This window comes from Otolemur garnettii, unplaced genomic scaffold (assembly GCF_000181295.1).
Source record: "Otolemur garnettii isolate 467f Iridium unplaced genomic scaffold, OtoGar3 scaffold00045, whole genome shotgun sequence".
Lineage (NCBI taxonomy): Eukaryota > Metazoa > Chordata > Mammalia > Primates > Galagidae > Otolemur > Otolemur garnettii.
Window position 1 is genome coordinate 3,902,671 of NW_003852440.1, and position 8,972 is coordinate 3,911,642.

Consider the following 8,972-nt stretch of genomic DNA (forward strand, 5'->3'; position numbering starts at 1 on the left):
AGTTTGAGCATCCATCCTGAGCCAAGTGGTGCTACATGTTTAGATACATGGTTCCTAAACCTCATTAAAATATTCTTAACTGGCAAGTATTATCTTCATCACATGGTGAAGAAACAGAGGCTGGGAGAGGGAGGCTGACCCGATCGGTCTGTCTGTTCTGCAGAGCCCCATCTGTCCACTCAAAAGAGTGGAGCTAAAGGAGGCTAAAGCCCTGCTCCTTTGCTCACTGTGACCCCTAACACACACATCCCAGGCTCCAGAGCCTGGGGCCCCGACATTTAGGGGTGACTTTTAGCACAGAGGTCCCTGTGGTGCACACTCTGCAGGCAGGTCTTACTCTGGCATTGGATGTTTGCTTTCCAAAATTATAATGATGATAACTGCCAACCCTCGGGAGCATCAGGTCACCTGGCAAGGCTGACACTTGCATTCCCCCAACCCTGTGAGGCAGGTGCTGTCATCATAGCCGCTACCAGGGATCCAGGACAGGGGAGGTAACTCATCCAAGGTCACACAGCAAACAAACAGAGCTGGGACTCGGCTTGGCTTGGCCCTCAAGCCTCCAACTCTGTCACCCACTATGTTTGGGGGATTTAAGGAACAAGAGAGGAGGAAGTGGGAGAGAGGACATCCTGAATGCTCTCAAGGAAACCCCAGAAGGGAAGAGAAATCAGACGCACAAAGCAGAGCAGAGTGCTGGCCAAGGGACACCGGCAGCAGGACGGAGGCCCCAGCTCCCAAAGGAGGTGTCGTCTTGTGTTCACAATAGCCACATGGAAACGGCTTCTACAAACGAGAAGTCAGAGTGAAGAGACAGAGGGTCGGAGAGGGAGGCGGACTGCCCAGTCTGTCTGCTCTTCAGAGCCCCAGCTGTCTCACCTTCACTGCTCCCCCACACGGCAGCTCCCCAGAGTGCTGACTCAGCATAACCATGAGAAACCCGCATCTGCTGTGGGTTCTCACGCAGGGCAGGTAGATTTGCCACAAAGATTTGGTTTTTAATTTAGAGAAGAATGTAACATTGCACAGTCAATGTTGGGGACTCTGACAGCCTGGTGACTCAGGAAAGAATCTCCACCTGCCCTGCCTGAGTGTGGATGGTAAGGCTGCAGGGAGCTGCCAGCCAGGAGAGACTGGGGAGGAGGCGGCAGCTGGATCAAGGGGAGGGGCTTTATAAATAATGCTGCCCCCGCTCTCCGTGGAAATCACAGCACCGGGACAGGCTAGGAGAGTAAACAAGGAGCAGGGCAGGCCCCAGAGGGGCTAGAAAGCGTTGGCGGGAACAGAGGGTACGGTGGGTGATAAGCTGGACATGAAGGTTAATGATGATGCAGGTAACAGGTGGACCCAGGAGGAGTCCTGAAGCCAGTGTGAATGTGTGTGTGTGTGTGTGAGAGAGAGAGAGAGAGAGAGAGAGAGAACCATGACATCTGTGTGTATTTCAGTCCCTTCTGTTTTTTAGCCTAAGAAAACTGGTCCTCATCTTCTACATAGAGGTCCACATGGGCCCCATATTCTCCCTGCTAATTTGTCCCTCCCACATCCTCAAAAATTCTTATAAACTACTTTGCAGGAGTAGTTTAATTTTAGCATCAGGCAGCCCACTGGCCTGGTGTGAAGAATGATTAGAAAGCTGATTCCAAAGAAGGCACCAGCAATGACTAGACCAGATCTTATGGAGAGAGGAGCACCCACCTCTGCAGAGCCCAGGAGCTCCCCCCACCCCCAGCCTTGAGCAGTGCCTGAGATCCTCTCTCTGGGCTATGCCCGTGAGTGGGGGAACGTGCCTGGCTTGTCCTGGGTAAAGAGCTCAGTTTGAGGGATGGATGTTTTCCCTTCAATGAGGCTGATCATCACTTTCACTAGCTTTGCTCTGTGGATGTTTCTTTGCTTCCAGCCTCCTCTGAGGTCCTCTTCTCTGCGGAAGCAGCTCAGTTAGACTGCCCTGGTCCCTCTGCTTCCAGCTGCTCCCACTCCCCAGTGGCCCAGGCTGATCACAGGAGCTGCTACAGGTATTTGTCAGGCCCTTCACATCCATGCAGCATTTGTTGAGCCCAGCACTGAGCTAGGTATCAGCGACCACTGAAGTCTGAGGCACTGTCCCTGTCTCCAGGAAACTTGCAGCCTGGTTGGCAATATAAAAATAACCATGAGGCAAAGAGAGACATACACATAATACGGTTTTGGATGGGAGCAAGGCTGTCCCCAGATCAGTGTATTCTGAGCACATTTGCTTCAAGGATACCCCTTACCAAATATACACACTGTCACCCCCAGCCCCACCCCCCACTTTTCTTATCCCAGCCCTTGGCAGCTAAGCTGTGTGACCACAAAGGGATGAAGGAAAGGCCTGTGGCCTGGGTGGGTTTTTCTACGAGCTTTCAACTGACCTTCACAAAGGACATCATGTTACTTAAGCTCACAGATAAACCAGTGGTCCTTGCCCAGCGGCCACTGCAGCCACACGAAGACACATCCTGGTCCAGAATCGTTCTGTCAGTTTGACTCGAACTGAGTCCAGCCCCTTTCTTTGGATAATTTTGAAAGTAGAGTCACCTTCCTTTGTTTGTTCAAATATTTACCTCATCTTTTCCATACTCAGACTGGGGGAAGAGTTTTGCCACCTTAAGGGTAAACCTTGAGCGACATGGTCCTCTGTGGTCCCTCCAGAGACGCAAAGATCCTTCAGATCCCTGAGACGGAGGTTTAAGCCGTCTCTTCTGGAATTCTCCCACTGAGAGAGGCACGGTATAAAGTTCAGCTTTTCCTTCACACCAGGAGCCAGCTGTCATAGAATTACGGAAGGCTATTTCACAGAACATGCTGCCCACTTTTAGAAACCTGCCTGAGCTACATGGATTCAGCCAGAGTCCATTTATATAATGCTAAATGAGAGTTTCCCACATACAGAGAACTTTAGCATCCCCAGATAAATAGCTCTGCAAGGAGAAAATGCAAATTATGACTTAAAGTCGGCCTCTTCTCTTGTGCAGTGCATACCAATGTGGCTTTACCCTTTAGCGAGGGCAATGCAGCTACTACTTCTTTTATGCAGATATATGCCTCACATGAATTTGTTTCCCAAGACTGCTGGAAAAATAAATAGACTATTAGCTACTGGGTTTCTTCTTTACAGACCCAGCAGGCACAGCAGGGTGAGACGTCAGGTCTTTCAGCTCCAGGTCATAGTGTGACCATAACTTAGACTAGAGGATCATTTTGAGCAGGACCAAAGGGGTTAAGGCAAGTCCGGAGAAAGGATGTGGGCATTCAGACAGCTGGAAGGTGCAAGCGTGCACCGGGGGCTTTTCTAATCAAGGCTTCTGTAATCAAGGTCTCATACCAAGTAAAGAATCCACACAGATGACAAGGAAGTGGAAGAAATCAATCAAAACTTGTGAAAAGTGGAAAGCATAAAGCACCACACACCAGAAAATAAGAAGGAAAATTACTCAAAGAACTTACTCACTACTAAGATGCAGTTTCAGGACAATATGAACTGAGGCTGTCGGGGGGACACTGGAGGTCTGTGGGCCCACAGAGGCAGGTGGGTTTCTCCAGTGCTCAGAAAGCCCGGCCTGCCCCACTGCACAGGGGTGGGGTGCAGTCCTGCGGGAGGTGGAAGGGAAGGCCAGAGAAGGAAAGGATCCATGGGGTGTAAACAGTTGCATAATGGTCTGCTGAATTCAAAACCCTCTTCCTCAGTCTTGAAGAAAAAGAGGGTGGGGGGTAGAAATGAGAGACAGAAAAAAGAAGAGTGTGGATCAGGGAATGGAGAGGAAAATGGGACACAGTGAGGAAACGCCGAGGAGAGAGTGAAGGAAGAATAAAAATTACAGGCTGTGAGCCAGGCTTAAAGTAAATACTTGGTGCGTGTGTGTTTGTTTGTGTTTGTGTGTGTTTCTGTTTCAAGGATGATGGAATAGATTTACTTTCCCCTTTTCTTCCTCCTAAGACAAGTTGAAATTCTGGTGGTTTGTATAAAACAATTCTGATGGTTTATATAAAACAAACCTTATTATAAACCATTATTTATATAATGCAAACCAGCCAGGAATGGTGGACCCTGAAGCATGACCCAGTGGTGCGATTCTTGTTTTTTATTTTGTTTCTTTTGTTTGTTGGTGCATATATCCTAGATCTGAAGCCAAAAAAAGCAAAAAACAAGTGTGGGGGAAAAAAACCTCAACAACAGCCTGCTTTCTCTAGCTAAAGGAGGGGGAAGAGACAGAGACAGTCTAGCAAGCCAGAAGACGTTTAGACAATAACTATGTACTCCAAACACTTTGGAAACAACTCACTTGTTCTGGTGTGGATCATAGACCGCCACCCTCATGGGGTTGCAGTGAGGAGCTTCAGTACCCTTGTCAGGGCAGTGTCAAGAAAAGGTCAGGTAGAGAACTAGGACCTGCATCTATGATAGCTGATAGCAAACGCTCCCGCTGTGGTGTAAGTGGAATCACATGGAAATCTGGAGTTCTGACCCGCACTCAGCAGTAATGAGGAGACTTCCCTTTCCTTTGGGTGTCAGAAATGTGGACTGGAGAACCTTGACTTCTACCCCACCTGGCAGTAGCAAGGCAGTGTCCTCCCTTTCCCCTTTCAGAGTGGTGACACAGAAAGCCAACTTAAATGGAAGGTTTAAAGATTCACTCTCATAACATAATACAAAAATATCCAGGGTTCAACAAAAGAAATCACTTGTTGCACCCCAAACCATGAAGATCTCAAACTGAATGAAAAAAGACAATCAACAGATATCAACACCAAGATGACAGAGCTGTTAGGATTCTCTGGTAAAGATTTTAAAGCAGTCATGATGAAAAACTTGAGTCAACAATTAGAAACACACTGGAAACAAAAGAAAAAATAGAAAACCTCAGCAAAGAAGGAGAAGAGGTAAAGGAGGCCAGATGGAAATTTTAGAAATAAAACATACCATTATGAAAATAAAAAACCCAGTGGATGGCTTAGCAAAATCAAGGGGACAGAGGAAAAAGTCAGTGAATTCAAAGATAAAAATTAGAAATTATATAATCTGAACACAGATAAAAAATAGAAAAGAACAGAGACTCAGAAACTGAAGTTCATATCATTGGAGTGCCTGAAGGAGAGACAATGGGTGAGGCTGGAAATAGAGTACGAACATGACTGAAACTTCTGAAAGTTGGCAAGTAATGGAAACTGATAGAGCTGAAGAACTCCAAACAAAATAAAACCAAAATAATCAACACCCAGAAATATTATAAGTAAATTTCAAAAAACTAAAGACAAAAACTCCCAAAAGCAGCCAGCAGAAACAACCACTTTACCTATGGGGAAAAATAACTCAAAAAACAGCAGATTCCTCATCAAAAATTAAGGAAGCCAGGGTGGCGCCTGTGGCTTAGTGGGTAAGGCACTGGCCCCATATACCAAGGGTGGCGGGTTCAAACCCAGCCCCGGTCAAACTGCAACAAAAAAATAGCCGGGCGTTGTGGCAGATGCCTGTAGTCCCAGCTACTTGGGAGGCTGAGGCAAGAGAATTGCCTAAGCCCAGGAGTTAGAGGTTGCTATGCGCTGTGACGCTACGGCACTCTACCAAGGGCAACAAAGTGAGACTCTGTCTCTAAAAAAAAAAAAAATTAAGGAAGCCATAGGAAAGTAGGATAATATTTTTCAAATGCTAAAAAGACTAGAATTATCAGCCCAGAATCCTATACCGAGCAAAAATATCCCATAGGACTGAAAAGGACATTGAGACATTCTCAGAGGAAGACTAACTAGAATCTGTCATAGACAGAGCTATCCCAAAAGAACAAGTAAATATTTTTTTGAGACAGAGTATGTCACCGTTGGTAAAGTGCCATGGCCTCAGAGCTCACAGCAATCTCTAACTCTTGGGCTTAAGCGATTCTCTTGCCTCAGCCTCTCAAGTAGCTGGGACTACAGGCACCTGACACAACGCCTGGCGATTTTTTGTCCTTTTTGGTTGTAGTTGTCATTGTTGTTTGGCGGGCCTGGGCTGGGTTCGCACCCTCCGGTGTATATAGCTGTTGTGCTATATACACAATTTTTGCTATACACACAATATATGGCTGTTACGCTATATACACATTTTTTTTTTATAATTTTTTTCCTAAACATAAAGGGAATGATAAAAGAAACCTTGGAACATCCAGAAGAAAGAAAAAATATGAGTCAACGTTACAGATTTTCTTACTTTCCCTTTCATATTGAGTTACTAAAATTATGTTTGCATTACAAAAGCTATCCATGTAATAAAAACATTTGTATCCCCTTAATACTTAGAAATAAAAATAGATAAAATAAAATCATGCTTGATTGTTGAAGCAAAATTACAACATTGCTCGCTGTAGTTCTGTGTGTATATAGAGGAGATGGTTAAGGACAATTCTATTAGAAATGAGGGAGGGAGAAGGGACACAAAGGGAGGAAGATTCCTCTGCTGTTCAGACGGGTAGAATGAAGAGACCAGTGCACTGGCAAGTTGTGAATATATCATAGCTACATAATACCTAGAGCAACCACTAAAGGTACCGTGCAGAAATACACTGAAAACACTATTGCTAAATCAAAATAGAATTTTCAAGAATATTTATGTAACCCACAGAAAGGCAAGAATAAGAAAAAAGAGAAGAGAAACAGAGAGAACAACTAGAAATCAAAAAATAAAATGGCCGACGTAAGCTCTAAGATATCAATAAATACATTAGGGATAAAAGGTCTAAATGTACCAATTAAAAGACAGATTAGCACAGTGAATTAAAAAATACTGCCTATTGCCCAACTTTATTTTTCTGTAAGAAACTCATGTCAATGTCATGAATAGGCAAGATGAAAACAAAGGGATGGAAAAAATATGTATAATGCAAACATTGATCAAAAGGAAGCAGGAATAATTAGAAGGATTTCAGTATGTAGACCTCAGAGCAGGCGTCCTCAAACTACAGCCTACGGCTACATGCGGCCTGCCAAGGACATTTATCTGACCCCCCGGGTGTTTTTGCTGCCACTGCCTGTCCTGCTTAGCAGCCGACTCGTCCCAGGGCCCGCAGTCCAGCCCTCCAACGATCTGAGGAACAGTGAACTGGCCCCCTGTTTAAAAAGTTTGAGGACCCCTGCCTCAGAGCAAAGAAAATTACTGGAGACAGAGGGACTATAAATTGGTGACAGGGTCAATCCACCAAGAAGACAGCAGTCCTAAATGTGTATGCTTCAATCCTCCAAACTGCAAATATGTGAAGCAGTAACTCAAAGAATTAGAAGGAAAAATATATAGATCAACAACATTTGGTGTTGTCAACATCTCACTCTTAACAACTGATAGAATAATTAGAAATCAACAAATATATAGGAAAACTCAATACCATCAACCAACACGATTCAAAGGATATTGTAGAACAGTCTACCCTACAAAACCACAATACACATTCTTTTCAAGAATATATGTCCTTTTCAACGTGGCCCATAAAATAAACCTCAGCAAAGTTAAAAAAAATTGAAATCATGCAGAGCGTGATCTCTGACCCCAACATAATCAAAGCAGAAAACAAGAGCAGAAAGATAAGAGGGAAATCTCCAAATACTTAAAAACTAAATGCCACGCTTCTGAATAATCTGAGGGTCAAAGAAGAAGTCACAAGGGAGATGAAAAATACACTGAACTGAATGAACATGAAGAGACAATAAATCAGTCATGGGACATATCCAAGCAGTGCTGCGAGGGAAATTTATAGCATTAAGGGCCTACATTAGAAAAGAGGAAAGGTCTCAAGTCAATAATTCAAGCCCCACTCCAAGAACCCAGGAAAAGAAAAGCAAAGTCACCCCAAAACGAGCAAAGGAAGGAAGTAATAAAAGAGCAGAAATCAATGAAGCTGAAAACATGAGACCATTCAAGACTGTGGTGGAATTGGTGGGATAGCCATACAGAGAAGAGGGAGGCCAGAAATAGACCCACATGAATATTGTGTGACTGACTTTCAACAAAGGCACAAAAGGAAGGAATTCAGTGGAGGAAAGATAGCCTTTCAACAAGTGATGCTGGAGCACTGGGATAAGCATGGGCAAAAGAAATTAACCTCAACCTTAATGTACTTCAGGCAAAAATTAACATGAAATGAATCATAGCCTAAATTTATAAAACATTTAGAAAAAACACAGGCAAATATCTTTGGCCTCTAGGTATGGTCAAGAAGTTAGATTTCACATAAAAAGCATGACTCATAAAGAAAAAAATGATAAATTGGACTTCATCAAAAATTATAAAATTAGAAACTTTTGCTCTCTGACAGATCCTGTTAAGATTATAAAAAGACAAAAGAGTGAGAGAAAATACAGGAGACCCTCCACACCTGACCACCTCCCTACACTGACCACCTCCTTAAGTTGACCTAATTTTCATAGAGTGGACATGCGCCACATGCGTGTATCATACAGCAGGCCTAGTTCCTTATGTTGACCACCTCCATGTGTTGACTAGCTTGTTACAGTCCTTTGGGTGGGTGACTTACAGAGATTCCACTGATTTGTAAATCACCTAGTCAACAAAAGACTAGTATCCAAAATACATAAAGAACACTCAAAACTTAACATTAAAGAGCAAACAATCCAATCAGAACATGGGTGTAGTAAGCAAAATAGTGACCCTGAAGGAATCCTGGTACTAACCTGTGACCCTGGGGGTATGAGCTTTTATGGCAAAATGGATTTTGCAGATGCCTTTCATTTAATGGTCCTGTTGGGAAGATCATCCTGGGTTATCCAGGTGGACCCTAAATAACTACAAGTGTTCTAGTGAGAGGAAGCAATAGGGAGATTGGACTCAGAAGGCAGAGGGGGTGTGATGATAAAAGCAGAGAGAAGGCTCGGCGTCTGTGGCTCAAATGTCTAAGGCGCCAGCCACATACACCTAAGGTGGCAGGTTCAAATCCAGCCCGGGCCCACCAAACAACAATGATGGCTGCAAC